The 27,934-nt window shown below is 45.3% G+C and overlaps 1 long non-coding RNA gene and 2 other non-coding genes across 3 annotated transcripts; all 3 read left to right on the forward strand.

The window, feature by feature from the left end:
* Positions 1-3,053: 3,053 nt before the first annotated feature.
* Positions 3,054-7,743, forward strand: LOC121454964. The gene is made up of 3 exons (XR_005975395.1): positions 3,054-3,081; positions 4,563-4,723; positions 7,639-7,743. It is a non-coding gene; the product is annotated as an uncharacterized LOC121454964 (long non-coding RNA).
* A 5,881-nt stretch (positions 7,744-13,624) lies between these two features.
* LOC121455476 lies at positions 13,625-13,731 on the forward strand. Its single transcript, XR_005975500.1, has one exon. It is a non-coding gene; the product is annotated as a U6 spliceosomal RNA (small nuclear RNA).
* Positions 13,732-16,925: 3,194 nt separating this feature from the next.
* On the forward strand, positions 16,926-17,032 carry LOC121455465. Its single transcript, XR_005975492.1, has one exon. It is a non-coding gene; the product is annotated as a U6 spliceosomal RNA (small nuclear RNA).
* The last annotated feature ends 10,902 nt before the right edge of the window (positions 17,033-27,934 follow it).

Consider the following 27,934-nt stretch of genomic DNA (forward strand, 5'->3'; position numbering starts at 1 on the left):
GGACCCCAACAATTACTCATTTAAAATTCCCTTTTAAAAGCTTGGAGATCCTCTACTGCTGTCTCCAGCACGTGCTCTAATGTTTCCAATGATAACTGATCCCATTCTCAATTCACATCCTACCTGCCAGAGATACATATGACATTTTCTGATTAGTTTCTTCTCAGGACACCAGTTATGGCCCTAAAATTAGCATTCACTGACTGTAAGAACAGGTTCATTAAATCATTTTTTAAATTTTCTAAGAAAAAAAATAAAACTACAGCAAAACCCTGTCTCAAAAAAATTAAAATAATTACTCAAAGATCTCCAACAAATGAAAAACTGTTGTTGGAAAGTATCTTGCTAGTTTTGCATTGATACAACAAGAGTACCTGAGATAAGCAACTTAAAAGGAATGTGTGCTGTAGAGGTTGTAGCTACAGAAGAGAGCTATCAGATGGGGATTTTTAAATAGTGATCACACACAAAGAGAAAGGACTGGGCTGTCTCTAAAAGGCTTACAGAAAGCCCCCTCCATGTCACATAGGCAGGTCAGAGTCCTATGGTACAAACTGGCCTCTGGGGTACCTTTCAGGAGGGAATAAGGGGATGGTTATTCTTTAGAAGTGACCACGGGATAAAAACCCTAAAATATCTCACTATATATAGAGAACTTGTGACTTGGGCCTAGGGCTTTGACTGACCATGGCTGAGGTCTCAGGCAGGTTTGAACCTGGCCAGGGTTGAATGGAAGTTAATCTGCACATGACTAAAGAGATTGCTGGGAACAAGAGATAAAATCCCCCTTAGATGCCCACTCTTTTAGTTACTGGTGGAACAGCCAGTCAAACATTTACCTGCTGGTGAGGCTGTGCAGAAGCCAGTCACTCAAAATCACTGATGGGCATGCTCAGTGATACAGAAAACCACATAAAACCCAGCAATTTCATGCTTGGGCATTCATCTCAGAAACCTATAAAATAACCGATTTGTTTTTAACAATCAAAAACCGGAAATAAAGCCTACAATTATAACACAGGTCTACTACAGTCTAGCTACTTGGGAGGCTAAGGCAGAAGGATCATAAATCTAAGGCTTGCCTGAACTACACGAAGAGATCAAAGCCAGCTGGTACAATTTAACACACCCTTGACTTAAACACAAATATTGAAGAGGGCTGATAACTGATAGGGAACTTGTCTGGTGTGTGTAAGGTCGTGGATTTGATCTCCAGCACTAAAAAGCACAGTAAAACTAGATACAACCCAGGCATCTTGTAAGGAAAGAATGATCCCACATGCTGTGCTTTGGCCACACCACGGAACACTAGCCAGTGAGAAGTCAAACCATTTCCACAAATCCCCAAAGGATAAGAGAATTATTCAGGGTACAAAAGCCAATCCAAAGGTCACATAATAGATGATTCTATTGGTGTCATTTTTCTTGACATGATAAATTTTTAGAAACAGAGAATAGAATAGTAATTTCATAGTTCATGAACTGGGGGTAAGAGTCTATTAAAAGACAACATGAGTGGAGAGACACCTCGGTAGTTAAGAGTGCTTCTTGCTCATCCAGAGGACCTGAGTTCAGTTCTCTATCACTTGTAGCTGTACAGGACTGCAATTATCTTGAAATGAAAAAAGTTTAATTTTTTTCCAAGCTGGAGGCAGGGAGATAAAGGTGGGAAACTGGGAGAACAGTGGACAATCCAGTTCAACTCCCCCAGGAAGTCATGTCCCAATGAAGAAGAATCTAGGGACACAGACAATGACCAGTCAGAGCTTTAGATCCAAAAGAGCAGAAACTGAATCTACCTAGTGTGTGACTGGGTCCTTGCTGTCTCAGCCACACTGCTTGGCATAGCAGGGTACTTGGAACTGGGGGTCACCTCCATCTAAATAGAGCATGTACATATTGAGGAACTATGAGCTCCCCAACATGCTTACTTAATCAGCTTTGTATACAAGCGATTTATCCAAAAATTCTCTTGACTCCATTGTGCTCTTGAGTTCAATTTAACAGGAGGGTCCTTGGCTACACAGAGCTTAAAGTCAACCTTGAGAGAGTTGAGAACACTCTTTCAAAAATGAAAAAAGAAAGAAAGAAAAATTTAGCTGGGTGTGATAGTGCATATCTTTAATTTAATGCCAGCACTCAGAAGGCAGAGGTAGGCATATCTCTGTGAGTTCCAGGCTAACCCGGTCTACAAAGGAAGTTGTAGGACAGCAAAGGCTATTACATAGAGAAACCTTGTCTTGAGGGGAAAAAAAAGAAATAAAGAAGGGAGGGAGGGAGGGAGGGAGGGAGGGAGGAAGGAAGGAAGGAAGGAAAGAAAAATCAAGCTTCTGCTTTTTCAAGTTATAAAATGTCGAATGACCCAAAACCTGAAAATTAGGAGGTGGTAGTGAAGCCAAGAGAGGGGATTAGAGTGAGACCCCACATCCTCAGGGGACCCTGCTTCTCCCACCCCTACTGATACTACAGGTGGCCCTAGGCTCCTCATGCAGCCTAGGAAAACAACACTGGCTCCTCACTCATGTTCGAGGTAGGTAGAGGATAAGAAGAGAGAAATGCCTGTGAACTTTATTCCAGTAGCTCTAAGAAGGAAAACTGGGAGATGTCGCATGCATTGAGAATCTGGGAGATGTGCCCATTACCAATCATGGTTGCCCAGATCAGGAACTCTGGCTACAACCTACTCCTATGATTAAAATAAAGTTTAATTAATTAATTAATTGTGTGTGTGTGTGTGTGTTTGTGTATAGACAGATTTCTTATATTTGTCTCATGCTAGCTCAGAGCTGTCAGGTCCAAAGGAAATTCCAAAAGGCAGAAGGGGCAAATGGCTATCTGTAGTGCCTATTAGATATCAAAACATATGCTGGCCTCTAGTCTCCCTCAGTCTCACAAGTACCTGCTGTGGGAGCTCCTTCTGCTCCTTCAGCCAATAGCCTTTAAGATACCAGCCCACCTGGGTGTGGTCTCTTATACTACAAATGCTCCTGTAAAGCCTGTGTTCATTCTCTTGCTTTGGGCTACTAGACTCTGTTCCTGTTCCCCATTCGTGCAGAGGATCGTGATCTAGGACAGTGATATGTAAGTCTCCACTAAATCAATAACCCTTTATTATACGTAATTCTGGATTATTTTGTATCTTCTGCCATCAAGCACCAGGTACAGATTTCAAAGACCAGGCTAGCATTCTAGCTCTTCTCACCTCCTCCCCTACCCTAAACTTCCCCAGCTCATTTGATTCCCTTCCCCCAGCTACTCCTCCTATAACCCTGCTATTTGATATGCTCACTCTGTCTTCTGCTCTCTGTCTCCCTCTCCTCTCTGCTCTCCCATATTCTCTTCCTCCCTCCAATCCCATCCCCAGCCCAGTCTCTGCTCCTACCTTCCTGTTTCTCTCATGACTGGGTCCAGTCAGCTGGCCATGTTCAGTCTCCTACTTTCTTTCCCTGCTCTAGACTCTTCCTGATGCCTCTGACTGTTCTTTCTCATATCTACACTGAAAATTTCCCCCTTAACAAACTCATGAAGCAGTCATGGCGTCAGTTTATACAATAACTGACCAAGGATGACCTTAAACTTTTTCAAAAATAGTTTATTTATTCATTTTGAGAACTTCATTCATGAGCACTGCATTCACACCACTCTTGACCCTTGGCTTTGAACTTTTAACTCTGACTCCATGGCCGAGTATTAAGATTATAGACATGGATTCAGGGAGGCAGTGAAGTCCTGAGTGAATGGGTGTTGTTTGATATGGGCACCATCTTGTCGAAGACCACAATACCTCAGCCCCATAGGGGTGGCAAAGTCCCTGCTGGGCTCAGAAATGGCCAAGTCTTCCCTGCTGGCCTGAAATTGTGACAGTCTGTACAGAACATGTCCACCAAAGCTTTCTCCCCCAAGCTCTTTATGGCCTGAAGACTGCTCCCCTACAGAGACTGTCCCTACTGAGATGAGCTAAATCCATCTCCTAGCCCAGCTGTGCAATAACTCTGCCTCCCCAACCATGTATATAATAAACAAACTGAACTTCCAGGGTGCTGTGGCTTCTTCATCAGAGAGCCCAGTCCATCCAATCTTAGCTTTCCTATGTCTCTGTGCTCGTCATTTCTTCATTCTCTCATCACCCCTCGTCAAGTTTCCAGAACCTAAGTCATGGAAGGACAAGGCACATGGCCACCACGCACAGTTTGCAACCAACTCCCTTGAGAAAGAACACCTCTCCTAAATGTCTTGCACATGCAATGAGAGGTTGGGAGATTTTTTAAATGTTTTTATTTTATCTGGTGTGTATGGGTATTGTACCTGCATTTATGTCTGTGTATCACATGCATACCTAGTGCTCCTGAAACCAGAAGAGGGTGTCTGATGCCCTGGAATTGAAGTTACAGACAATTGTAAGGCACCATGTGAGTGCTGGGAATCAAACTTGGGTCCCTTGGAAGAGCAACTGGGAAGTTTGTTTGTTTGCTTGCTTGCTTGCTTGCTTGCTTGTTTTTAAACATTTTCCATAAATTATTAAGCACACAAATTCAAAATGCATTTATTTTCTGTAACCCAAGGGGCTCAAGTCCCTAACAAGGGCAACTGTTGCTAGTGGGTAAGCTGTACCTTCCATTTGGAGATGCATCTGTACCTGAGGATACTTCAGAAGCATACTGGAAGTGTACACATGTACTTTTCAAATGTGTAAAGAATTCAGTATTTCAATTCCTGAAAAGAGGTGGGTTTTGTTTGTTTGTTCGTAAGATATTGAAAGACAGCCCCAAGCAAAGGGAACCCCAGTTTTACTGGCACTGGAAGCTGGAGTGTGCAGGGTCAGAGATGAACAGATCTTGGCCGCTGGAGGGGGGGGGGTTGAACTGAGGTGTGTAAACTGTGGAACTGGAGAGATAGCTCAGCAGGTGAGAACACGTGTTTTGCAAGCAGGAGGCTCCGTGTAACAAGTCAGCTGTGGTTACAGGAGAACCTGGTCACAGAGCTGGGACAGGGTGGAGGAGACAAGAGGACCCCAGGGCTTGCAGGCTGCTGCCTAGCTCTAGGTTCAATGAGAGACTGTCTCCAGGGAATAAAGTTGGAAAGTGATAGAACAGGGGACATGTGACATCCTCCTCTGGCTTTGCCCTCTGCACATGGATACACACCCCCAAACACACATGACTGCACACACCCCAACCCCAGGCTTGCACATCTTTCTTTGAGTAGAGAAGATGTTTTATTTCTAGCACCTTGACTACAGAGGACTCTGGGAGGCACACTGCTCCCAGTCTCTTCTCCCTCAGAAGGAGCGTGGGTCCAGTAAGACAATCCACACACTGAATTAAAGGTTGTGCCCTAAGGATTCAGCTATGAACTCTGTGCCAAGTTTGCTGCCTAGCACTCAGTGAGGCAGGTGCAAGCGAGGAAGCAAAGCCCAAAGAAAGGTCCTAGGTATCCCAGTCACAGAGTAAGGAGTGAGACTGGATGAGCACAGTTCTATCTTATTCTGAGTCAAGCTCTCAACCGTCAGTCACCTCCTCTTCCCGCAACTAACCTAGGGTATGGCCACATCTCCCGGTGGTTACTGGAGGAGCTCACTTATGGGATTAGACAGAGAGCTAAACCTAGAACGCTTTGGCCTCACCACTGACTGCCTCGCCTTCTGCGTCAGGAGGTAGGAAGCTGACAGCCCAGGGGAAGGCATGCTCACTGTGCAGGGTGAGGCAGAGCCATGTGTACACAACAAGTCAGAGCTGTGGCTAGAATCTAGGGGAAAGGGCACTTTGCTGATTTGGATCTGTGCCAGCCCTTCCTACTCCTACAAAAAGGCTGACAGCATTGATGCAGACTGCCCTAACAAGGAAAAGGACTGACTGATCCACCCAAGAAACACATCTTTCTTCAGTAGACAATACAAACACATCCTAGAGAAAAAAAAAAGCATACCCTGTTAAGTTGAGCGCGCTGTGGCCTGCGATAATGGCTCTTGAGTGTGCTGACAGCTGATAACCGCAGACGCTGGGCTCGGCAGAAGCAAGTCACCACCACCCCCCACGCAGCACACAGTACTGTGCAGGTTCTCAGACATCTAGCAGGGAAAGTGCTTTGCCCACTCTGTCTTAGATGCTGGGCGCAATCTCAGAATCTCCTGGGAAATCTCACTTTCTAGAATGTTACTGAGGCCTGAATTTGGACTGGAGACACTAGAGTTGGTAAACATGCACACAGTACACACACACACACACACACACACACACACACTTGCACACACAGAGACCATGTAAACGCTGGCAAAACAGAAATATATTCACCACAGATATACATACCACACACACAGTAACACTCACACCACACAGAAACATGAACACACAAATGTACAGTCATAGACCACACCATAGAGAAACATAATATTACACATATGACACATATATGCTGTTTGCATCACATACATATACCACAGAGACACACAGATAAATATTTCACACATGTCATATACACTACATCACCACCAAATACACTGTACACACCCTCACAGAAAACATAGAGAGACAAAATGTCTCATAGTAACATACCATATGACACAAAGCTTTGGTTTGTGAGCTATGAATATAGGAGATAAGTGTAAAAAAAACAGTAAAAGAAATTAAAATAAAGCAAAAATGTTATAAACATGCCGGGCAGTGGTGGTGCACGCTTGTAATCCTAGCACTCAGGAAACAGAGACAAGCATATCTCTGTGAGTCCAAGGCCAGCCTGGTCTACAAGAGCTTCTTCCAGGATAGCCAGGGCTGTTACACAGAAAAACCCTGTCTCGGAAAGGAAAAAAAAAAAAAATATATATATATATATATATATATATATTCCAAGGAATAGACCTGCTGTAATGAGTGTCCTGTTCTAACAGTGATATTTTGTTGTTTTTCCAAGACAGGGTATCTCTGTGTAGCCCTGGATGTCCTTGAATTTGCCATGTAGTTCTGGCTAGCCTTGAACTCAGAGATCTGACTGCTTCTACCTCTGGAGTGCTGGGATTAAAGGCCTGCGCCACCACCACCTGGCTCTAACAGTAACTTTTTTTTTTAAACGATGGTTCTTCAGTTCTGGTACACTCGCTGCGGGGCTGAATTTTTCATGCTGGACCGTATCTGCGGAGTCTCTAGCGTTATCTCCCACCCCGCAATCTAACCCTATGTATCCCTTAAAGAAGCAGCCCTGCCTAGCCTCTGTAGTGCCTACTTGGACAGAGTTTGCCACCTCCTCCCGTTTCCCCCTCCTGCACCCTCTCTGCCCAAGTCAGGAAAGTCCCGCGGTGCTTGCCTCACAGTAGGAACAGGGAAGTTCAAGGACCTGCTGCTGACCATAGACATCAACTTCCCAGAATCCTGAGTCCGTCCAAGCACGTCACAGTTTAGCTCTACGTGCCTAGGGGGCGCTCCGGCCCAGGAATTGAAAAATCTTGCCTGTTCCCTTTCAAGATCAGGAACAGAAAGGCTAGAAATTAAAATTCAAGGAGCCAGCAGGTGAGATTGATAGCTGGAGGCTATTAATCAAGAGGGGGTGGGTTGGTTGTGAATATACCTCCAAAATCGACTATCTTTCTGAATTTTAAAGCTAGAAGAGACCACAGGGGACATCAGGTACACTATCCCTGTCTCCTAGATGCTGAATCTGACATCAGAAGATGGAAGTCATATACTTACAGTCCAAACTACTTTGAAGCAATTGTGTGACCGCAAATGTCAAAGTCACCCTTTGATGGAGCAGTGGGTACCATTTTGATCTTCCTGTCGCTTCGTACTTTTCCACTAGTTCAAGATTGGGGATAGTTTTCTGAAGATGACATCTTACTGGAGAATTAAGGACTTTGTATTCTATTAAAAGGATGTGGAAGGACACACAAAAGGCATATGATGCTCCATACAAGTGTGCATTCCCTTAAGAGCCCTAAAAGTGAAAAATTCCAAATTTAAAAACAAAAACAAATTTTGCTTCCTTCAAAAATGTGTCCTTGGGGGAGTTTTGGGTTTTTATTTGTCTGGTTGGTTGGTTGGTTTGGTTTGATCTGGTTTTTTAAAACAGGGCTTCTCTGTGTAGTCCTAGCTGTCCTGGATCTAGCTCTATAGACCAGGCTAACCTGGAACTCAGAGATCCACCTGCCCCTGCCTCCCCAGTGCTGGGATTAAAAGTGTGTGCCACCATACCCAGCTTCTCACGACATTTTTCCACTCTGAATTTTTCATGAAAAAATAAAAGTGAAACTCACAAAAAAATGATGCCGATTGTGTATGAACTTATGCATCCTTTTGGCACCCTCATAATTTACAAACTATGTGTGTTAATGTTTTTGTTCATTCATTTATTTATTTAAACAGTGACAAGTAGAGATATTCATGGAACAGTATTATTGAATCAGTCCTATGTTTCATTCTAGTTCCTAGTGCGTAAGAGTCCCTGAGCTAGGCTGGGCAACGGTGGTGCAGGCCTTTCATCCCAGCATTTGGGAAGCAGAGGTATGTGGATCTCTGTAAGTTCTAGGCCAGTCTGTTCTACAGAGAGAGTTCAAGGACAGCCTAAAGTTACACAGAGGAAACTCTGTCTCAAAAACAAACAAACAAAAACTTACTTAAAAAAAAAAGAAAGAAAGAGAAAAAGAGAGAGAGTCCATGAGCCTCTGTGAGCCCCTGTCTCCTCTTCTTGACACTAAAAGTCTGGACCTGATGGGTTGTGGACTCTGCCAGCACTGAGATGCACAGTGGGAATACTGAAACCCCATGGTGTGGAAGTCACCCTAGGCTGAACAGGCTTGCTGCCACCTTCCTCTTTGGGGCCAGATTACTCTCCTTCTCAGGGGCACAGTTCTATAGAATAGAATAGAATAGAATAGAATAGAATAGAATAGAATACTACTCATCATTTAGGTGCACTGGCATATTAAATAAAACAAGAAATACAATGTGTCTTGACATTACCTGTTCCATCACAGTGCTCGATTGTCCTCACTATCCCTCCTTCCAGCATTGCTGTTGGCCCCTTTGACACCTGCATTCATATTATAGAGAACTCCCCAACTGAGCCTAGTGGCATCCACCTGGACTGTTGCACCTGGAAGGCTTTGAGAACAACCTGAGCTACATAGTGGGTCCTTGCCTTAAAATGAATGAATGAATGAATGAATGAATGAATGAATAGAAATACACAGCATCCTTCTGCCCCAAGCTATAGCCTGGGGATGTGGAGTGGAGGACTACAGCTCCTGCAGCCACAGAAAGTCTTTTAGTTTTCTTGTGGCTGGAGCCAGGATGCTAGAGAGGCCCTGTGCACAAGCTCCAGCTTCTGATGGTGGCTCTCAGGAGCAGGTTTTCACCCGACTGTCTCTAGGTTTGATTTTGTTTTGTTTCTTCTGTCTTTATCTTTGCTCTTTTGTATTCATTCATCGCTTCAGTTCTCAGCCCAATTCCCTTGGCTGCCTCTCCCTTCACTCGTGCTATCTATCGTTTCCTGCCTAAGTGTCCCTCAGCTCCCCACCCCACCCCTGCCTCTGGGTAATCCCTCAGGGGGCTCAGCTGTCCTCATGGAAATTTTTCTAACCCTTGACCATTATTGCTATTTGTTTTCATAACACCTTGTGCTTCGCCTTCCTCGAACTTACAATACCATTACACAACGCTTCTGTGGCCTGCTAGGCTGCCTCCCCCTCCAGGCTGAAAGCTCCTGGAAGCAGCAAGTTTTCTTTATGTGGTTCCATAGCAATCACAGGGCTCTGCGAATGGTAACAACGGAGTAAATGGGTGGGTAATGAAGGAATAAATGACTCCTAGAGGTCACCGCCATCTCTGCGAAGTGACGTGAGTGGCAGGTCTGTTCTTTCCATGTGGAGTTTCACCATTGCTCCTTTCTATGGGATTCCTCCAAATTTTCTTTCCTCTGCATGCCTAAAGGAATGAATTGGTTTATTAACAGTCCTGATTCAAACTCTAGCTTACACAGTCATCATGCACAATGCCCTCGGTGTCCTCCCCGAGTGCACCCCATCTACTTTAGAGCATCCTATACAATTGTCAAAGGAGCAGAAGCTGATGATAATCAGCTCAGGGGAGGGTCTGCGGTGGCAATCTTTTCAGGCAACAAATCACATTTAATAAGCTCCCGTATTCACCCTGTCGGGGTCCCCTTTGCCCTCGTTGAGCCGCCAGTTAATCCAGTGAACAGGTAGCCAGGCATGAAGTCTTTAATCCCAACACATGCTTAACTAGATCATTCTCTTTCACTTCGATGGCTTCTGCTCTTCGAGCTAGAAAAACAAAGTGCAGAACTGTGGGTTCCTCCTGAATTGGTGCTCAGCCCACTCTCCTTACTCTTCTGTTTGCATGGGTCTTCTTAATGGAAGACCAGCACAAAGGCCACTCGCCTGGGCGATCAGTACTTTTCCTCTTCCAGGCCCGGCTGACTGAGAATCAGGTTGAATAGCCACAGGCAGTTGTATAGGAAATATTTTCCAAAATAATCTTCTGAGTTCTGCTGAGTTTGGGTCAGCCCTCAGGCTTCCTGACAATGCAGCTTTGTTCCCATTTCCTCCTGATACCTGATCGGCGCTGTGCGATTGTGCTGAGCAGACGCCCTGGTCCACTCCGCAAACCCCAGAGGTATACTGTCATTATGAAGAAAACAATGGCCCAGCCTCATGTGTGGAGGGTATATATTCAAGGATACAGTGTTTAATTCCCCTGCTTCCATGAATAGTCTTCAAGATGAATGGCTTCAACATTCCTGATTCTCTTTTTTCCTCCCTTAAATAGCATATCAAAATCCTCCCACTTCAGCCCAAGTAGTGCTCATTACAGGAATTCAGATGTCTCGGGGAGGGGTTGTGACTGAAAGGTGGGGCAAGAGTCACTTGAGAAGGAGATTTTGGAGGCAGCATAGATCTTTCCACAGAACAGAGGCCAGTTTCCCAGACATCAGCAAAGCCCTCCCCTAGTCCCAGGGAAAGAGAGCTTCTGACTGCAGGTACAAGAACCTGTTGTTGCCCAGAAGCCACAGGGGATATTAACTGTGTGATCAATGGACACCAGGTGACAAAGGGTGGCTGACCCAAGGAAGAAGTCCTGTCCCTCTGTATTAGTGTCGAGGCATTGAGGCATACCGAGCTCTGAGACCAACATCTCGTGGATCTGTTGCTTGGGGACAGTGGCACTGGCAGACAACTGCACCATCAGGAATGATATTGGCGCTGTTAGGGACCCTTAAGTGACTTCTTGGGCAGTGAATGTCAATAAGAGGGGCATAGTGAAAGAGGAAACATGGCAGAGGCCATATGGGGTCACATGAGCACAAGTAAGAATTCCTCGAGGAGTTCTAGAAATGAATTGAGTAGAGGGATCTCACAGCAGTGGTGGAGGATCATAGGAACACAAACCAGCAAATGCCAGGGTTAGTGTGACTCTGTTTGAACCCAAATCAGCTGTGGAACCGACAGGACACAGGCCATAAGATGCCAGTGCCAAGAAGGATCTTGGAGTTTATCTAGGCAAAAATCCCAGATGGTTCAAGTACAGATAACAAGAACAAAACAGGTTTAGCTACCTGCTCTGGTTTCCTGGCCAGTCAACAATCTCAGGAGGGTAGGAGCGGTGAACACCTGACTTTCCATAAAATGTCCATAAGGTTCTGAGGCCCTCTGCTCTCTGTGGGAAGGAGAGGTCCTCCAGCTGTACATCACTCGGAAGAAAGTCCAGGACACCGTCAGTCGAATGGCACCATAACAGAGTCTGCAGAGCCGCACACCTGCGGAAGGGGTTTGGGGGTAGATCCTGCTCACACACATTTCCAGAAGGTAGATTTCAACTGCAAGGCTGGACAGGAAGATGTGGAGTCTCATAGAAAAAGATTATGGAGCCGGAGAGATAGATTGGTCGGTGAAGCGCCTGCTGCCCGAGCACAAGGGTCTGAGCTTGATCCCAGCACCCATGTAATAAACTGTGCCTGGTGGCTCACTCTGATGGTGGCTCCCACTGATAATTCCAGCACGGGCAGCTGGGAATAAGTGGATCTCTGAGGATTGCCAAGAGCCAGCCTAGCCTAATTGATGAGTTACAGGACCCATCTGTCCACCAACAAGACAGATAGCTCTTAGAGAATGACGCCTGAGACTGACCTCTGGTTGTCCCAGGCACACGCACACATATGTATGCCCATCTATACATAAATGTACTGCACACAAACATTGCATACATGCACACACATACATATATGAATATTAGCTGGACTGGTGTCCAATCTATTCACCTATATGTTCTTATCTCCACAAGCAAAGTTGAGTCTCTATATAATACTAAGTAGAATCTGTCAGAAACTAGAGCATCAGACACCTCTCTCTCTCTCTCTCTCTCTCTCTCACACACACACACACACACACACACACAATCAATAAATGGTTTGCTTGGGTCTTACAGGGGTTGTTGCTTGTTAGTTGGTTTGGTTTGGTTTTTGTTTGTCTGTTTGTCTTAATAAAAGAAAATTATCTTCTCTGCCCGTTGTATTCATTTACTTTTGCCATTGTCTGAGGAAACTTGAAGCTGTGTGGTTCGGTTGTTTAATGTTGCAATCTGTCGGTTCTAGCTTCCCCAAGGTGAAACGAACTGACCCCTTATCCACCAGCTCTTAACAGTAGAAGTAAGATAACCTTTTATCAGGCCACGTTCCAGCAAAGGAGAGGAACACAATGTCCCTCCCTCGTGTCCTCACGTGAGAGCCTGCATCTTCAAAGCTCAAGCTTCCTGTGGGAGGCCACACTGACCGCATGGGAAACAGACTCTTCAGGGCCACAACTCCGCCGAGATAGGGCAGGGATGAGAGAAAGCAAAAGTATTCCCAGCCACCCCCGAGCCCCCACCCACCCCCCACCCCCCATTCAAAGCAGGGCAGAAAACCTGGTGAGGGCTCAGCCTTCAAAGCTGTAGAAATGTCCAGGAGAGCACTTGGTCTTACAGCAGATCACAGAGCCCTCTCTCAGACCTCTCTGTAGTTTGGGGCTGCTGCACTTTACCAGGTTTTATACTTTAAAGTGTTAATAAGGGGCTGGGGGTAAAGGCTTGGTGTGCAAAGGGCTTGCTGCACAGTGTGGGTGCCTGAATGCCCATTGCCAGCAAGAACAGCAAACCCTAACACCAGCTATGGACAGTGAAGGCAAGCGGCTGGGGGAGCAGACCTCCCTGGACAGCTAGTCAAGCTGAAATGACGAGCTCCAGGGTCACTGAGAGACACCATCTCCAAAATAATAATAACAACATGTTGCGGGGTACTGTTGGGGAGAGGTTTCAGCAGGCAAAGGGCCTTGCTTCACACAACTGCATTCTGTCTCAAGAAACAAGGTTTTAAAAGGGCAGATGTGGTAGTGTACATCAGCCATCCCAGCACTCTGACGGTGAGACGGGAGGTGGGGACAAGAGGATTGGGAGGACGCACAGAGGCCAGCTAGTCCGAGGTTTGTAGCTACCGCCAGGCAGCAACAGACAGACAGCCTCGACAAGGTAGGAGAAGAGAACCAGCTGCCTAAAGTTGTCCTCTGCCCTCCACATGCATGCCACAGCACACATGCACCCCCCATAACATACCAGTAGTACATTTTAATTAAAAAGAATAGGCAGTGCTCATTTGGCAGTACATAATACTAATATTGAACAATGCAGAGAATATTAACATGGTCCCTCCTCAAGGATGACACCCAAGTTTATACACGCGTCCCATATGAAAAAGAAAAAGGTGGATATCAATAGAAAAGGATGCAGGCATGGATCATGTCACAGGTAAGCACACACACAATATCTACACGAGAGAAAGAGAGAGAGAGAGAGAGAGAGAGAGAGAGAGAGAGAGAGAGGTGAGCTTTGGGCCACATCTACATGGAAATAATGAGAGTTGGAGTCTGAGGGAAGAAGAGTGAAATCTAAATCTGAAGCACAGAGGGAGCTGCAGAAATCAAGGGCATTTTCAGGCCGACAGAAGAACTGAAGAGCACTGTTAAACATAAGGATAATTAGCCTGGGAACTGTCAGGAAGGTTTTCTCTGTCTTGATCATATTATGTATGTGTATACACACACACACACACACACACACACACACACACACACATCATTTTGGGTACATTTCCCTATATTTAAATTATCAAAATGATACTCCACCCCTTTTGCAGAAGAATAACAACATCAAAAAGGACTTCTTTGGAATGTTAATAAATATTTGGATTTTAATTTTGTTGTTGTTTTGTTTCATTTTTTTCAAAGGATTTATTTACTTATTATGTATATGGTTTTAAGGCGAGCAATGGAAAAGGAGCAGTGAGGTTTTCTGTCTTTAAAAATGTCCCTATGGCAGCCCGGCTAGCTCAGTCAGTAGAGCATGAGACTCTTAAAAATGTCCCTAAAGCAACGTAGCTAAGTTTCAGAAGAGGGCACCAGATCTCATTGTAAATGGTTGTGAGCCACCATGTAGTTGCTGGGGATTGAACTCTGGACCTCCGGACAAGCAGTGCTCTTAACCTTTGAGCCATCTCTCCAGCCCCTGTTTTGTTTCATTTTAAAACCAGTGTTTTCTATTTTCCCAGTGCCTGTTTTCCCATGATGTCTTTCTGTTTCTCTTTAATGCTTTTTTTTTTCAATCTTCCCACCAAAATGGAATTGCAACTGCCCCATACTGAGTACCTGGAGTACTTGCAGATACTTTTTAAGTACTCTGCCGAAACAATGCAAAGACCCCTGCATCTCTAACACGGTACCTGCTCTGTCTTCTCCAGAGGACCACAGCCAAGCACATCACCTGGCAGTTAGTACACAGTGAACTATCTGCCCACTGAACAATCTCCGGGCACTCCTTCAATAGGGTAACCATTCGCTGAACATTCAAGTTAGACTGACATTTTAAGGCAAGCAATGGAAAAGGAGCAGTGAGGTTTTCTGTCTTTAAAAATGTCCCTATGGCAGCCTGGCTAGCTCAGTCAGTAGAGCATGAGACTCTTAAAAATGTCCCTAAAGCAACGTAGCTAAGTTTCAGCCCGCAGATGTCCCTATGGCAGCCTGGCTAGCTCAGTCAGTAGAGCATGAGACTCTTAAAAATGTCCCTAAAGCAACGTAGCTAAGTTTCAGCCCGCAGATTTATAACTTCTGAAAGATAGTGTGGTACAGTTAATCCCAGTTGCCATACAAGAAGCAAGACTGATGTTGCAGATACACAGAAGTCAACTGCTGGCTCAGGACGAGCCCAGGTAACCTCCCAAGTGGACAGCTGTTTCCAAAAGACTCCGACAATACAGAGTGGGCAGTCAGTGGGCTGTGAGGGGTATGCCACGGAACTTTCCTGAATGTCTTACTTCGTTTTGCTTAACTAAACTAGAATACCTGAGACTAGGTGATGTATAAAGAGATTTTCTTTTTTTCTCCCCCTTCTGTCTAGAGACAGAAGACCCAAGGCCAGGGCATTGGCGTCAGGCAATGGGCTTGCTGTGTTATCCTATGGTGGAAGGCTGAAGGGCAGAAGAAAAAGGAGAGATAAAGGAGGAATGAGCACTATCATTTTTATAAGGAACCCACGTTCTGCATCATTCAAGAGGGTGATGCCCTCAGGATGCAGACAGCTCTCATTAGACCCTGTCGTGCTGAGGACTGCTGAGGACCAGATCAAAGGCACATGACTTCGGGGGAAATACATTCAAAGCATTCAAACCAAACTAGGGACTGTGGACGTCCTTCCTCACCACCCCATCCATCCTGCCTCTCTGCACGCCCCACTGACCAATACTGACACCTCTCCTATGGTCCAGCGAGTGGGAGCCACCCTGATGGAGTGGGAAGAGAAATGTAAACAAGAAAGGCTGCATACAAGGCTGGGAGTGAAGCAGATGAGAGGAAGTGTGCCAGAGAGGCAGAGCTCTTCGTAGTTCTCAGATTTCACAGGGGTGACGGGAACCTGGGAACCGTTAGCATTTTAATCAGCCAGCCTTGGCTCCACTCCATGGGATGTTCACTCGGGGTCTGCCAGGACTCCTTTAGTACATCTCCCCCTCGGACGGGGATCTGTCGTTCTCGGGCCCTGCTATTAATTTGGAGCAGGAAGACTGTATCGCTATCGCGGACATCGTCATCACTATCACCGCAAACATGAGCATTGCCCAGCGGCTGGCACTTCAGAGTTTGCACATTGTGTTCATAACCACTTCTCATTCATGCCCACACCAGTGACCTCTCCGTTGCTGGGCTGCTGTGCAGTGAAATGACTACATATTTGCCTTGGGCCCTGGGAGTGGAAATTTTTAATCGGGTGAGAATAAAGATGAGACCAGACAGAACTGTTGTGTACCCTGGGAAAGAGAGACCCCCTCCGAGATTTGTCTTAGTTTTCTCAGGCCACTTTGTTGACATTTCTGCGATCATCTTGCTACTGAGATAAGAATGGTAACCAAAATAAAAATACGGATACTCGTAATGAAGATAATAATAATTTGCTAAATTTTCCCTTTGTTAAATAGAAGTGAGACCCGTGGGTCAAATTACATATGAAATGAATGAAACACAGACAGCAAGAGCCATAAATACAGATAAATGTTTTAGCTCTTTGAAAAATGCTTTTATCTAAATTCGCATCATAAATGTTTTCGGGTTATTAAAATAATTATTATTATATCCTTTTAAAATTATTCTTTGTGTGTGTGTGTGTGTGCCACAGTGCACAGGTGGGGGTCAGAGATAACTTCCAGGAGTACAGACTCTCTACTTCCAACACGGGAAGGTCCCAAGGAAGGAACTCAGATTACTATCCTCAGTAACTTGTACTTTTAACTCCTGAGCCAGTCTCTATTATACCCACTTTAAAGTTAAAAATTTCTCAGGTAATATAGTTAAGAATAAAGTTGAAAGCTTCTCACTGGCATCAGAGACAAGAACAAGGCAAACGGTGCTCGCTTCGGCAGCACATATACTAAAATTGGAACGATACAGAGAAGATTAGCACGGCCCCTGCGCAAGGATGACACGCAAATTCGTGAAGCGTTCCATATTTTTGGCGATGTCCCCAGTTAGTTCCTTGGGCAGCTGAGGATAGGGAACCTGAAATGACCCTATCCTACAGCAATACTGACGAATATCTTGCATATCACCATAGAACCTTCATCTGGTGATGGATGGAGATAGAGACAGAGACCCACACTGGAGCACTGGACTGAGCTCCCAAGGTCCCAATGAGGAGCAGAAGGAGGGAGAACATGAGCAGAGAAGTCGGGACCGCGAGGGGTGCACCCACCCACTGAGACAGTGGAGCTGTTCTATTGGGAGCTCACCAAGGCCAGCTGGACTGTGACTGAAAAAGCTTGGGATAGGGCCGGACTCTCTGAACATGGCGAACAATGAGGGCTGATGAGAAGCCAAGGACAATGGCACGGGGTTTTGATCCTACTTAATGTGCTGGCTTTGTGGGAGCCTAGCCAGTTTGGATGTTCACCTTCCTAGATATGGACGGAGGGGGGAGGACCTAGGACTTACCACAGGGCAGGGAACCCTGACTGCTCTTTGGACTAGAGAGGGAGGGGGAGAGGAGTGGGGGGAGGGGGAGAAGGGTGGGAGGACAGGGAGAAGGGTGGGAGGAGGGGGAGGGAAATGGGAGGCCGGGAGGAGGAGGAAACTTGTTTTTTTTTTTTCCTTTTCTCAATAAAAAAAAAAAAAGAAAGAAAAAAAAAGAACAAGGCAAACGCCTTGGTCACCACTTTGGAGCAACATGAAATCCCAGGTGCCTTAGAGGCCCTCTGTACAAGAGTCAATAAAATGGGACAATAGCCTTTTCTGTCTGGAACACTCAATAATTCTAATTTACAGAGTTAAAGTGAAAGGCAGTACAAAATGGTAACCGTACCTTTAGAAACCAATTATCCAATAAATAATTGGACAGCTACATTTGAAACGTGGGTTTTTATTCAGTAACATATTTTGAAAAGCTCTTTCAAGTACACTCCTGGCCTGTCATTGACAAGTCTTTAGTTTGCCCGGTTCATGCAGAACTCTTATTTATGATTCTTTTAGCATGCCCTCCATATACACACAGTGAATATTCTTCTGTGGGGATAAGATCAAACGGTAGAAGGTCAAGATACTTTCCCACCCAGATTGCCCTTTAAATTTCCATGGGTCTCCCTGAAATTACAAGATATTCCTTTCCTAGAATCATGAATCTGCATCTTGGGCAGTGGGGCGGGGGGTGAATGAGAACAACATATAAGGACTCATGGATGAAGTCCTTATGATGAACCTTATTACTTTTTTAACCTAGAACATTGTTTTTTAAAACTCTTAATTTCACTAGGCAGTGGTGGCACACGGCTTTAATCCCAGCACTCGGAAGGTAGAGGTAGATGGATTTTTTGTGAGTATGAGGCCAGCCTGGTCTACAGAGCTAGTTCCAGGATGGCTAAAGCTGTTGCCCAGAGAAACCTTGTCTTGAAAAACTAAACAAGAAAAAAAAAGTCTTAACCTCTATGATTGTCATCAGCATTCTTGCATATTTGTGCCAATTCAATTTTTCAATTTTGTAAGACTTTTAAACTACACTATAAATATCTACTGTAATTTCTCAACTGTGGAAAGGTCAGTGAGAAAGAAAGACGGGCAAGAATGATTTAACGCCGGTGCAGGCCTTAACTTGGGGTGGAGTGAATCTCAGCCTGCTTCTGTTAACAGTCTGGGGAGTTGTAGGGCAAAAGGGGTGGGGTGGGGAGTTGGAAACTTTCCTTTCTGACTCACAGCTGGCCATTGCTAGGATACCCAGTTCAGGAATGTTAGGTGATCAATAAGCACCTTTCCTGGGGGTCCCTAGGGCAGAGAAATCAAGAATCTGGAGAAATGAGTTAACTTACTTCTATGAACCAAATTCCTGTAATTACTGGCACTGTCGCAGTTCAACCAAATTGAAGGAGTTTACAAAATGCTATAGCCCCAGCTGCCATCCTGACCTTGTGTTATTAGCTAGGTGACGTCATAGTCGTCATTTTCTCAGCTCCTTCCTGCTAAACAAGGACAATGTCCTCCTCTGGTATCAGAGATTTGGAGGGGGAAATACTGTAAGGGCAAGGTCTGTCCTCAATGGCTTCCAAGTCCGCTAACACCTGCCTGGCTATCTAACGCTCTCCTCTCAAGAGCTGAGACAGTAAAACCACTAAGAGATGGACCTCAAGTCAATTTGACTGCTTCTGGCTGAACTTGGGGATACAGAGGAGCTTAGGGTTTCCACCATTGCTGATGTTAAGACATCGGAAGCAATCAAGGAATTATGATAGACAGATGCTAGATCATCAAAAGACCATCAGAGTGTGGATCAACAGGAAATGGGGAACCATAACAGCTGAGTACACGAGGTCCAAATTAAGAACGTCGCTACTGAGAACATAATAGATTCGAACCATTTTTGCTATGAAGACCCAGAGACCCAGTTTTAAAGTGGTATTCAGTGTGGGCTCCATCCGATCTGTAGACCTTGTAGAGCAAAGGAGGTAAGAGCTTTCATAGGGACTTGGTGACCTTGAGAAAGAGAGGAAGAAGTCACTGCTTTCTAGTCCAGGTTTGCTTTTTGTGACAAGAAGTGACATTTCCTGGAGGTGCAGCAATTGCTCAGTGATTAAGAGCAATGATTGCTCTTCCAGAGGACCTGGGTTCAGTTCCCACCACTCACAGGGTGGCTCACAATCATCTGGAGTTCTGTTACAGTTGATCCAATGCCCTCTTCTGCCTCTTTGGGCACTGCACACACATGGCACACATACACACATGCAAGCAAAAGAATTTACAAACATAAAAATAAATAAAAAGTAATAAGAGAGAAATGACCCTTCCCTGTTAAGCAGTTCCTTAGAATATCTCAGCATAACTGTTCACCACCAACAATATGACTAAGACCTAAATTATAAGCTAACATATCTAATAACTGAATCTCTGCTTTCTACTCCCAATGCTCCCCCATATCCTCAAGTGTATTTACAATGGCTCTGTATTATCTTAGCTAATCCTGGTACAGAAAATCACATGGCCTTTGATCAGCTTCGCAGAAGTCCGTGCCAGGCGGGGCCCTTACCCAGAGCAAGGGATGGAGTTTCTGAGGGATTTGTTTTGGCACATTCTTCACGTGGACTATGCGTTCTGCATCCTGGAGAAGGTGGGCTTGCAATGCCGGCGATAGGGTCTAAATGTGCCAAATCAGTCCTGGAAAGTAAAGTTGACTCCAAAGAATGAAGCTTGTCCTCTGCCAATTAAAATCCTGAACCTCTGATTTGTAAGGCTGGGTGAGACGTGAGAGCCGGGTTCTTCAAGAACCTTGCTCCACCAAGTCTACAGACATCCTAACCTGCTTTTCTCTCTGCAGGAACTTAGGGCCACACCCGGGTGCAAAGCTCTGCATTGGAATCTTCTTTCCAGCCTTGAAAGTGTTACACAGTGGCAATATTATCACAGCAGATAATAGATTGGATATCATCTAGAAATGTTGATCATAGGCAAAGACCGAAAACCATTTGTTGCTGCTGTTTACTCGGTGTTTTATTAGCATTGCCAATTATACATAATAATGTGTTTCATTATACATCTTTATAAGGAAACATACTTCCAATACATTCCCCTATGCCCCCTATCGTCTTCTGTGCCCCCCTACTCCTTTGAAACTTTTTATTTTACTCAGGATCTCTTGCAATTTTTTTCCTATTTATAAGAAGACTTTAAGCAAAACAACAAAGTAACATTTAATGAGAGTCCTAGTTTATAAAGATTTAAAAAAATCTGACTCGGTAGGTTATATACACATGTGCATATATATGGAATAGTAATCATTAAAGAAGACTTCATGAATTTGGAAAGTGGAACATGGGAGGAGCTGGAGGGGACTTGGGGGAGGGGTGGAGTCATGTGCATATACAATTCATGTATAAAGTTCTAAAAAAATATTTTCTTTTTTTTTTTTTTTTTGATTTTTCGAGGCAGGGTTTCTCCGTAGCTTTTGGTTCCTGTCCTGGAACTAGCTCTTGTAGACCAGGCTGGCCTCGAACAAAATATTTTCAAAAAGAATTTAAATAAATAACAACAAAAAAATGTATCTGAACATCCTGGAGACAAACCTCTGTAGGCAGGTTCCTGTGTGTTTCCTGTTTCCCTGGGTGGCGGTGCTCAGCCTTCCTCCAGAGAGACTTAGGGATGAAAACCCTGCGCTCCCCGCCCAGCAGAGGCTGAATATCGCCTCTTCTCTTAAACACATGGGTCACAGCCAGCAGTTAGCAGAGTACAGTTTAAAGGCAGATTTGATTAGATGAGGCAAATTGGCATCTTATTGAAGAATTGCTGTCCGCGAGAGCTTGACTGAAGATGGGAGATCTTCTGGGCTCTAGCAACTAGGTCTGGCCCAGTGATTTGGCACAACAGAGTCAAACCACCCCAAGTTTCCAATTCTTGCTTGAGCTGTGTGGTCAGACACAGCACAAAACAAGAACTGGGCACTGTAGCTGGGCATGTGGCTGGGGGAACTGAGGCCCGCCGAACATTATTCCTTGGTCTGGTCTTTCTATGTTGGCTTCCATGTAGTACTTCCAAGCTAACCCTGCAAAGAGCAGTCATGGGTCTAGCAGTGACTTGCTTTATCAGAAAACATTTCCCATAGAAGGAGCAGAAGAAATCTTTCTATCTTTCTAAATGTCTGTCTGTCTGTCTGTCTATATAATAGAAATATAGATATCTGTCTCTCTCTATCTACTTAATTTCTCTCACTTTTCCTCCCTTCTTCCCCCAAACATTCTCCTTCCTTCTTCCCTCCGTCTTTTCTCCTCCTCCTCCTCCTCCTCCTCCTCCTCCTCCTCCTCCTCCTCCTCCTCGTCCTCCATTTCCTCGACCTCCGTTTCCTCTCTCTCTCTCTCTCTTTCTCTCAGAGATGAAGCATTTGGCTGTCTGGTGATTTGACGTCATGGTGTCAGCATCTTTGTCCAGAAGCTTATAGTCACATGTCACCAGTTAGCTAAATTACCCCCAAATGCAAGACAAGGGTCACAAAGCCCCATCCCTGAGCCTTCCAAACAAGTCAGTTCTGGCCTTTCACCTACCTGCTCCCCCTTCCCTCTCGTGATCAGCAGATCCTTTGCACCACAAAGCCTGCCCTTCCTCTCTCAGCGACTTCTCAAGGGCTTGGTGGCACTGTCTGACAGATCTGGCTGGGGAAGCACTAGCAGAGAAAGTACATTCGGTTTCCCTTCGCTGTCAACATTAGCTACCAGGTTCCCTGGGCTTCAAGCTACAAAACAAGAACTGCCTCAGCCTGCCCCCAGCCCACTCACAATAGCCACAGGCTGTGGCTGGACCCTTGACAGTTCTGCCTGGCAGCTACTGCGCCAGTTGTGAATGAGTCTCAGACAGTTGAAAGCCAGGGGTCTGCTCTAGCAGCCTCTGGCAAGACTTAGACGTGTCGACCCTGTGAGTCTGCAGAACAGGCTGGCGAGTGTTCACCCACAGGCCATCTCATGGGATTTCCTGTGCTTCCTGCTACTGCTGCTGCCCAGGCCACATGTCCCAAGGAGCGAAAGCCTTTCTCATGCCAGGTCAGCACTTACACTGCCATTTGTGCCAGAGGCCAGATGGAAGGAGTGTGAATGGGACTATGCCCTCCAGTTTTTTTTTTTCTGGTTCTGTTTTTGAGTTGCCTCGGGGTTTAATTTTGGGGAGTTGTTCTCTCTGCTTTTCTGAGGGAATATGAGAAGAGGAAGTGCTAGGTAAAGAGACAACGAACTGAAATATTACTAAGTCAGCTCACGTAACATTCGCAAAGAGAGCTCATGGTGAGCCACAAGCAGCCAATGTCACTGTTGAACTGGTGATCATATGACAGCTATCGAAGTCATGCTTTTAAGTGGTGGAGGAAGCACAGCCTAGAGTAAGCACTGGGGAAATTAAGATTGTCCATCACGATCTCGAAGACCTGTTTTCTTAAAAGGAAGGAAATGAACAACTTGATGATGCTTTGCTATTCTCTTAGGAGCCAGCCTCTACCTGAACCCCACCCCACCCCCAGTATCCTGAGCTTTGTCTCTCAGTGAATAGAATCCACCCCCTAAGAAGGGGACACCATGTACTTCGCATCCTCCACCAATAGAATCTATCCTTATACTTAGTATTGATCCTTCCTCTAGACTCTGGCCCTGAGCTCTGTTTAGCAGCCACTTATTGTAAAGGTCACAGGTGCCTTGTTACCTTGCTAGGGAGTTTCTGTGCAGAGATGCCTAAAGCTTTGTTGTGATAACTGTTGTAAATGGAGGTTTCTCTGTCTTGCTCTATCCCATAACATTGAGCACTTTCACTTGCTGAGCCAGAGCATGTAAAATAAATGGAAAGTCGTTTGGGGCTTGAGAGATGGCTCAGTGGTTAAAAGCGCTTGTTGCTCTTGCAGAGGACCCAGGTTCATTCCAGAACCCACATGAAGGTTCAAAACTATCTGTAAATCCAGTTCCAGGGGATCTGATGCCTTCTTCTGACCTCCAAAGGTACCAGACATTCAGATGGTGCACATACATGCATTCAGGTAAAAGATTCATTCAGTTACCTCACTGAATCATTTACTGGCTGTCTCCTCCCTCACTGGGTTCCCGGCACACCGGTGGCTGGCTAGCTGTAGGTCAGAACCAGTTTGCACCTGCCTCAGGACCTCTGCACTGGTTGCTCTATTGGCCACTCTTTTCTCTGGGCAGCTAGATCGCTTGGTCCCTCCCTTCCTCCAGTCCTGTACTCAGAGGCGTCCTCTCAGTGGGGTCTCCCCTGGACAGGCCACCTAAAACACCCAACCTCTCTACCCTAGCATTCCACATATCTTTGGCCCATTCTCTTCCTCCCCTGCTGTTTTTACTTGGAACTTTCAAAATCTGTCAGAAGGTGGAAAGGAAAACAATGACTAAGAAAATAACACCGAGAACAAAAGCAGACGGCCTGGCAGGGAGTTAAATGTTCTAACCTGAAATTACCAAAAAGTGGAGAAATTCTGGCCAAAGACAAGGTGAATCCAGACAAACCCAGGAAGCAAGTGACAGAAAAGATGCTGATTCGTACAATTAAAAAAAAAAATTCTGGTGGTATCTGGAGAGTGAGGTGAACCCCCAGGTAACAGTGCGAATGATATAGGCTGTTAAGAGTGGCAAGCAGGGCATGGCAGCGCATGCCTGTAATCCTAGAATGCTACAGGTCAAGTGCCATGAGTTTGTGGCCAACCATCCTTGACTTTAAGGCTCACTTTTGATCAAGTAAAATCATCAGGAGATGAAGGGAGGTTTAGGGAAAAATAGCTATTATAGGCCAAACTCCCAAGAGCCCAACAAAGGCTGGGATGTAGCCTGGTTTATAGAGTACTTACATGGCATGCACAAAGCCCTGGCTTCAGTCCACAGCACTACATGACCAGGCATGGTGGCATGCATCTCTGACCCCGACACTCAGGAGGCGGTGGTAAGAAGAATGGAAGTTTCAGATTATCCTCAGCTACACAGTGAGTTCCTAGCCATCTTTGGACATATGATACCCTATCAATAAATAAAAGAGTAAATAAATAGCCAAACAAATAAATGGCAATTTTCCCCACCTCCTGTAGGGCAGATTAAAGTTCAGAGACAAATACCTATTCATAAAGACACACACCTTTAGTTCCAACGCTGGGGAGGCAGAGGCGGGTTGTTCTTTGTGAATTTGAAGCTAGCCTGGTCTGTTGAAAGAGTTCCAGGCCTGCGCTATATAGCGAGAGCCTGTCTAGGAAAAATAAAACAAAGAAACAAAACAACAAAAAAAACCTCAGGCCTGTGGTTAGAACTGACCTGACCAAATTGATTTTATAACCAGGAAAACAACAAACTTCCTGTCCCCAGGGAATTTGCAGGGTAGTTGGGAGAGGGAAGAAAGAAAGAAGAAAAAGCAAATCATATAATACCAGTATTGATAAGCAGTATTAAAAAGTGGAACCAATGCCGGGCGGTGGTGGCGCACTCCTGTAATCCCAGCACTTGGGAGGCAGAGGCAGGCGGATCTCTGTGAGTTCGAGGCCAGCCTGGTCTACCAAGGGAGTTCTTTGGTGAAATGGCTGCTTATGACTCCAGCAGGAAATCAAAACATCTTGAGTGCTAGAAAGTAAGGAAGTATTCAAAACTAAGAAAGGAGTCGGGGACAACTTTACCAATGGAAGTATGCCACAGAAACAAGGGTGAGGTGAAAAGGCTGCCCTGGGCAGCTCTGAGAGCATCAGGGCAGTAAAGGGAAGACGCTTCCATCAAACCAATGCACACAATAAATCCCAATGCCCTCTCAGGGAGATGGAGTCCACACTCTCCATTGTGGGCCACACCTAGCGACTCTTTCAAAGACAACAGGACAGAAAGGATGAGGAAAGCAGTCAGAGTGATCAGACCACAGGTGAACCTGGCAAAGACTCCCTCGGGCAGATGAGAGAGCTTAAATCCACTGCGAGCAGCTATAGGACAAGTTAGGGTCTTGGATCTGACGTGATGAAGGTGGCACTCTGTCATCTTCATCCAAACAGAAGTCTAATCATGAGAAAGCAGAGCAATCGCAACGAGAGTCATTTCATAAAGCACCTGCTTGGAAAGACAGCTCAGTAGCTGAGAGCACTCGGTTTGATTCCCAGCAATCCCGCGGCGGCTCACAGTCGTTCATAACTCTCTCGTTCCAGAGGACCCAATGCCACAGAGATACTGGCACATCCGTGTTGATACATGGCTATTCACAACAGCCGCATCTGGAGCCATCCCAGCTGCCCATCAATAAAAGAATCTGTAGGAAGAAAGTGTGTATATGCAACATGGGATTTCATTCAGCTACAAAGAGGAACAAACCATACTGTCTGCAGGAAAAATGCTCATTATGTCAAGTGAAATAAACTACACTCATATTTTTATTTTATATGTGGTCAGAAAAGTAAAACAGGGGTTTGGCAGTGGTAGCTCATGATTTCAGTCCCAGCACTGTGGTAAGGCAGATTCAGGAGGAGCTCTGAGTTTGAGGTCTATAGTTTGGTTTATAGTGTGAGTTCCAGGACAGCCAGGGTTACAGAGTGAAACCCTGTCTCAAAAGAAAAGCATTCTGGATGCAGAAAAGAGAGAGCAGGGAATAGAGGAGAGGGTGATGGTCAGAGCACATCATACATACATATGGAAATGTCATCATGAAAGCTAGTACTTTGTATAATTAATACACGCTGGTAACAGATCCGAAGATCAGTACTCAGCTCACGCTGAGCACCAAGAAAACATTCCTCAGTTTTTTTGGTTTAGTTTTCCTGTTGAGAGGTATTAAGAAACATTAAGAATGGGGCTGGAAAGATGGTTCAGCAGTTGAGAGCCAGAAGCCCAGAAGACCTGTGTTTGGTTCCCAGCACCCATATGGCAGCTCACACCTGTCCGTAACTCCAGTTCCAGGGCTTCTGACACCCTCACACAGACCACATGCAGGTGAAACATCAATGCTCAGAAAATAAAAATAAATTCAATAAGCCGGGTGGTGGTGGCACACGCCTTTCATCCCAGCAGTCTAGAGGCAGAGGCAGACGGGTCTCTCTCTGTGAGTTCAAGGTCAGCCTGGTCTACAAAGTGAATTCCAGAACAGGCTCCAAAGCTACACAAAGAAACCCTGTCTCAAAATATGAAAATTAAAAAATTTTACATATATATATATATATGAAATATTAAAAAAGGAAAACTCAGGTGATACAAGACTCTCAAAAGTTCAACCCTGGTGATGCAGTTGTTGCAGTTGACGGGGAAGCAGCATAACAGCTGAAGAAGCAGGTACAGTCACAGGACTGGAGTGGAGTGCAGTCACAGGGATTCTTGCAAGTCAGAAATAGATGTGATGACAGGGAGCTACAGGCATGCTGCACCAAGCTGGGCTTCCTGGTTTGGACATTGTGAGCTGGGGACAGAGGAAAGGACACAGGTGACTTCTTTGCATCATTGTTGTAAGTTCATTAAATAAATATGTTACTGTTTCAAAGTCAAAACTATTTTGTTTTTGTTTTTGTTTTTCAAGACAGTGTTTCTCTGTGTAACAGCCCTCGCTGTCCTGGAACTCACTCTGTAGACCAGGCAGGCCTCGAACTCACAAAGATTTGCCTGGCTCTGTCTCCCGAGTGCTGGGATTAAAAGTCTGTGCCACCACCACTCGGTCCAAGTAAAAAGTCATTTTCAAGTCAGTTTCTCTGCAGGAGGACAAAATGACTGCCAACCTTTCACAGAGTGCAGATGACAGAAGTGGTGTGACTTAAGACTGTGATCTGGTTGCCACACACGTGCAGCTAGGAATGAGAGCCATGGAAGTTCCACCTCTGAAGGAGTTGGTTCACTTCCGGGGGCCACTGTTGCAGGCTGACAAGCATGCTGGATGATTAAAAGGTGAGACACTCAGAACTGAGCCATACTGTGACACAGAAGTCACTATGAGGAGACGACGTTTAGCTAGAAATGCTGAAGCATTCGAGACAGAAGAGTTCTCTTCAAACCTTTGACAGCTATCCCTTGGAAATAAAATTATACTTTCACAAAACACCAGAAGTATTTTCTTAACGAACATGGAAACAGTTTGGGCTATGTTCAGGCCTCTGATACTAAAACTTTCGGATGCACCAGAAACATCAAAATGTTCTCACGTGGAATCGTTACTATCTCCTTAACTCTCCTTTCACTTGGCCTTAGGCTGAGCCACGATGGTTAAGAAGACTTCATTTATTACCACCACCTTCAGCCATCTCTTTCTGACCCTATCCCAGCAGCTAATTCAATAGGTCTATCGTGCATGCTTAAGAATGAAATGGTTATCAGCTCCTCAGCTACTTGATTCTCAACAAAGGGGCCACAAACCTTACACTGGAGAAAAGGCAGCCTTGCTAATAAAGGCACTGACCCCGGC

The sequence above is a fragment of the Microtus oregoni genome, unplaced genomic scaffold (genome assembly GCF_018167655.1).
Source record: "Microtus oregoni isolate MIOR12 unplaced genomic scaffold, Mior012 000013F_ref0000133, whole genome shotgun sequence".
Lineage (NCBI taxonomy): Eukaryota > Metazoa > Chordata > Mammalia > Rodentia > Cricetidae > Microtus > Microtus oregoni.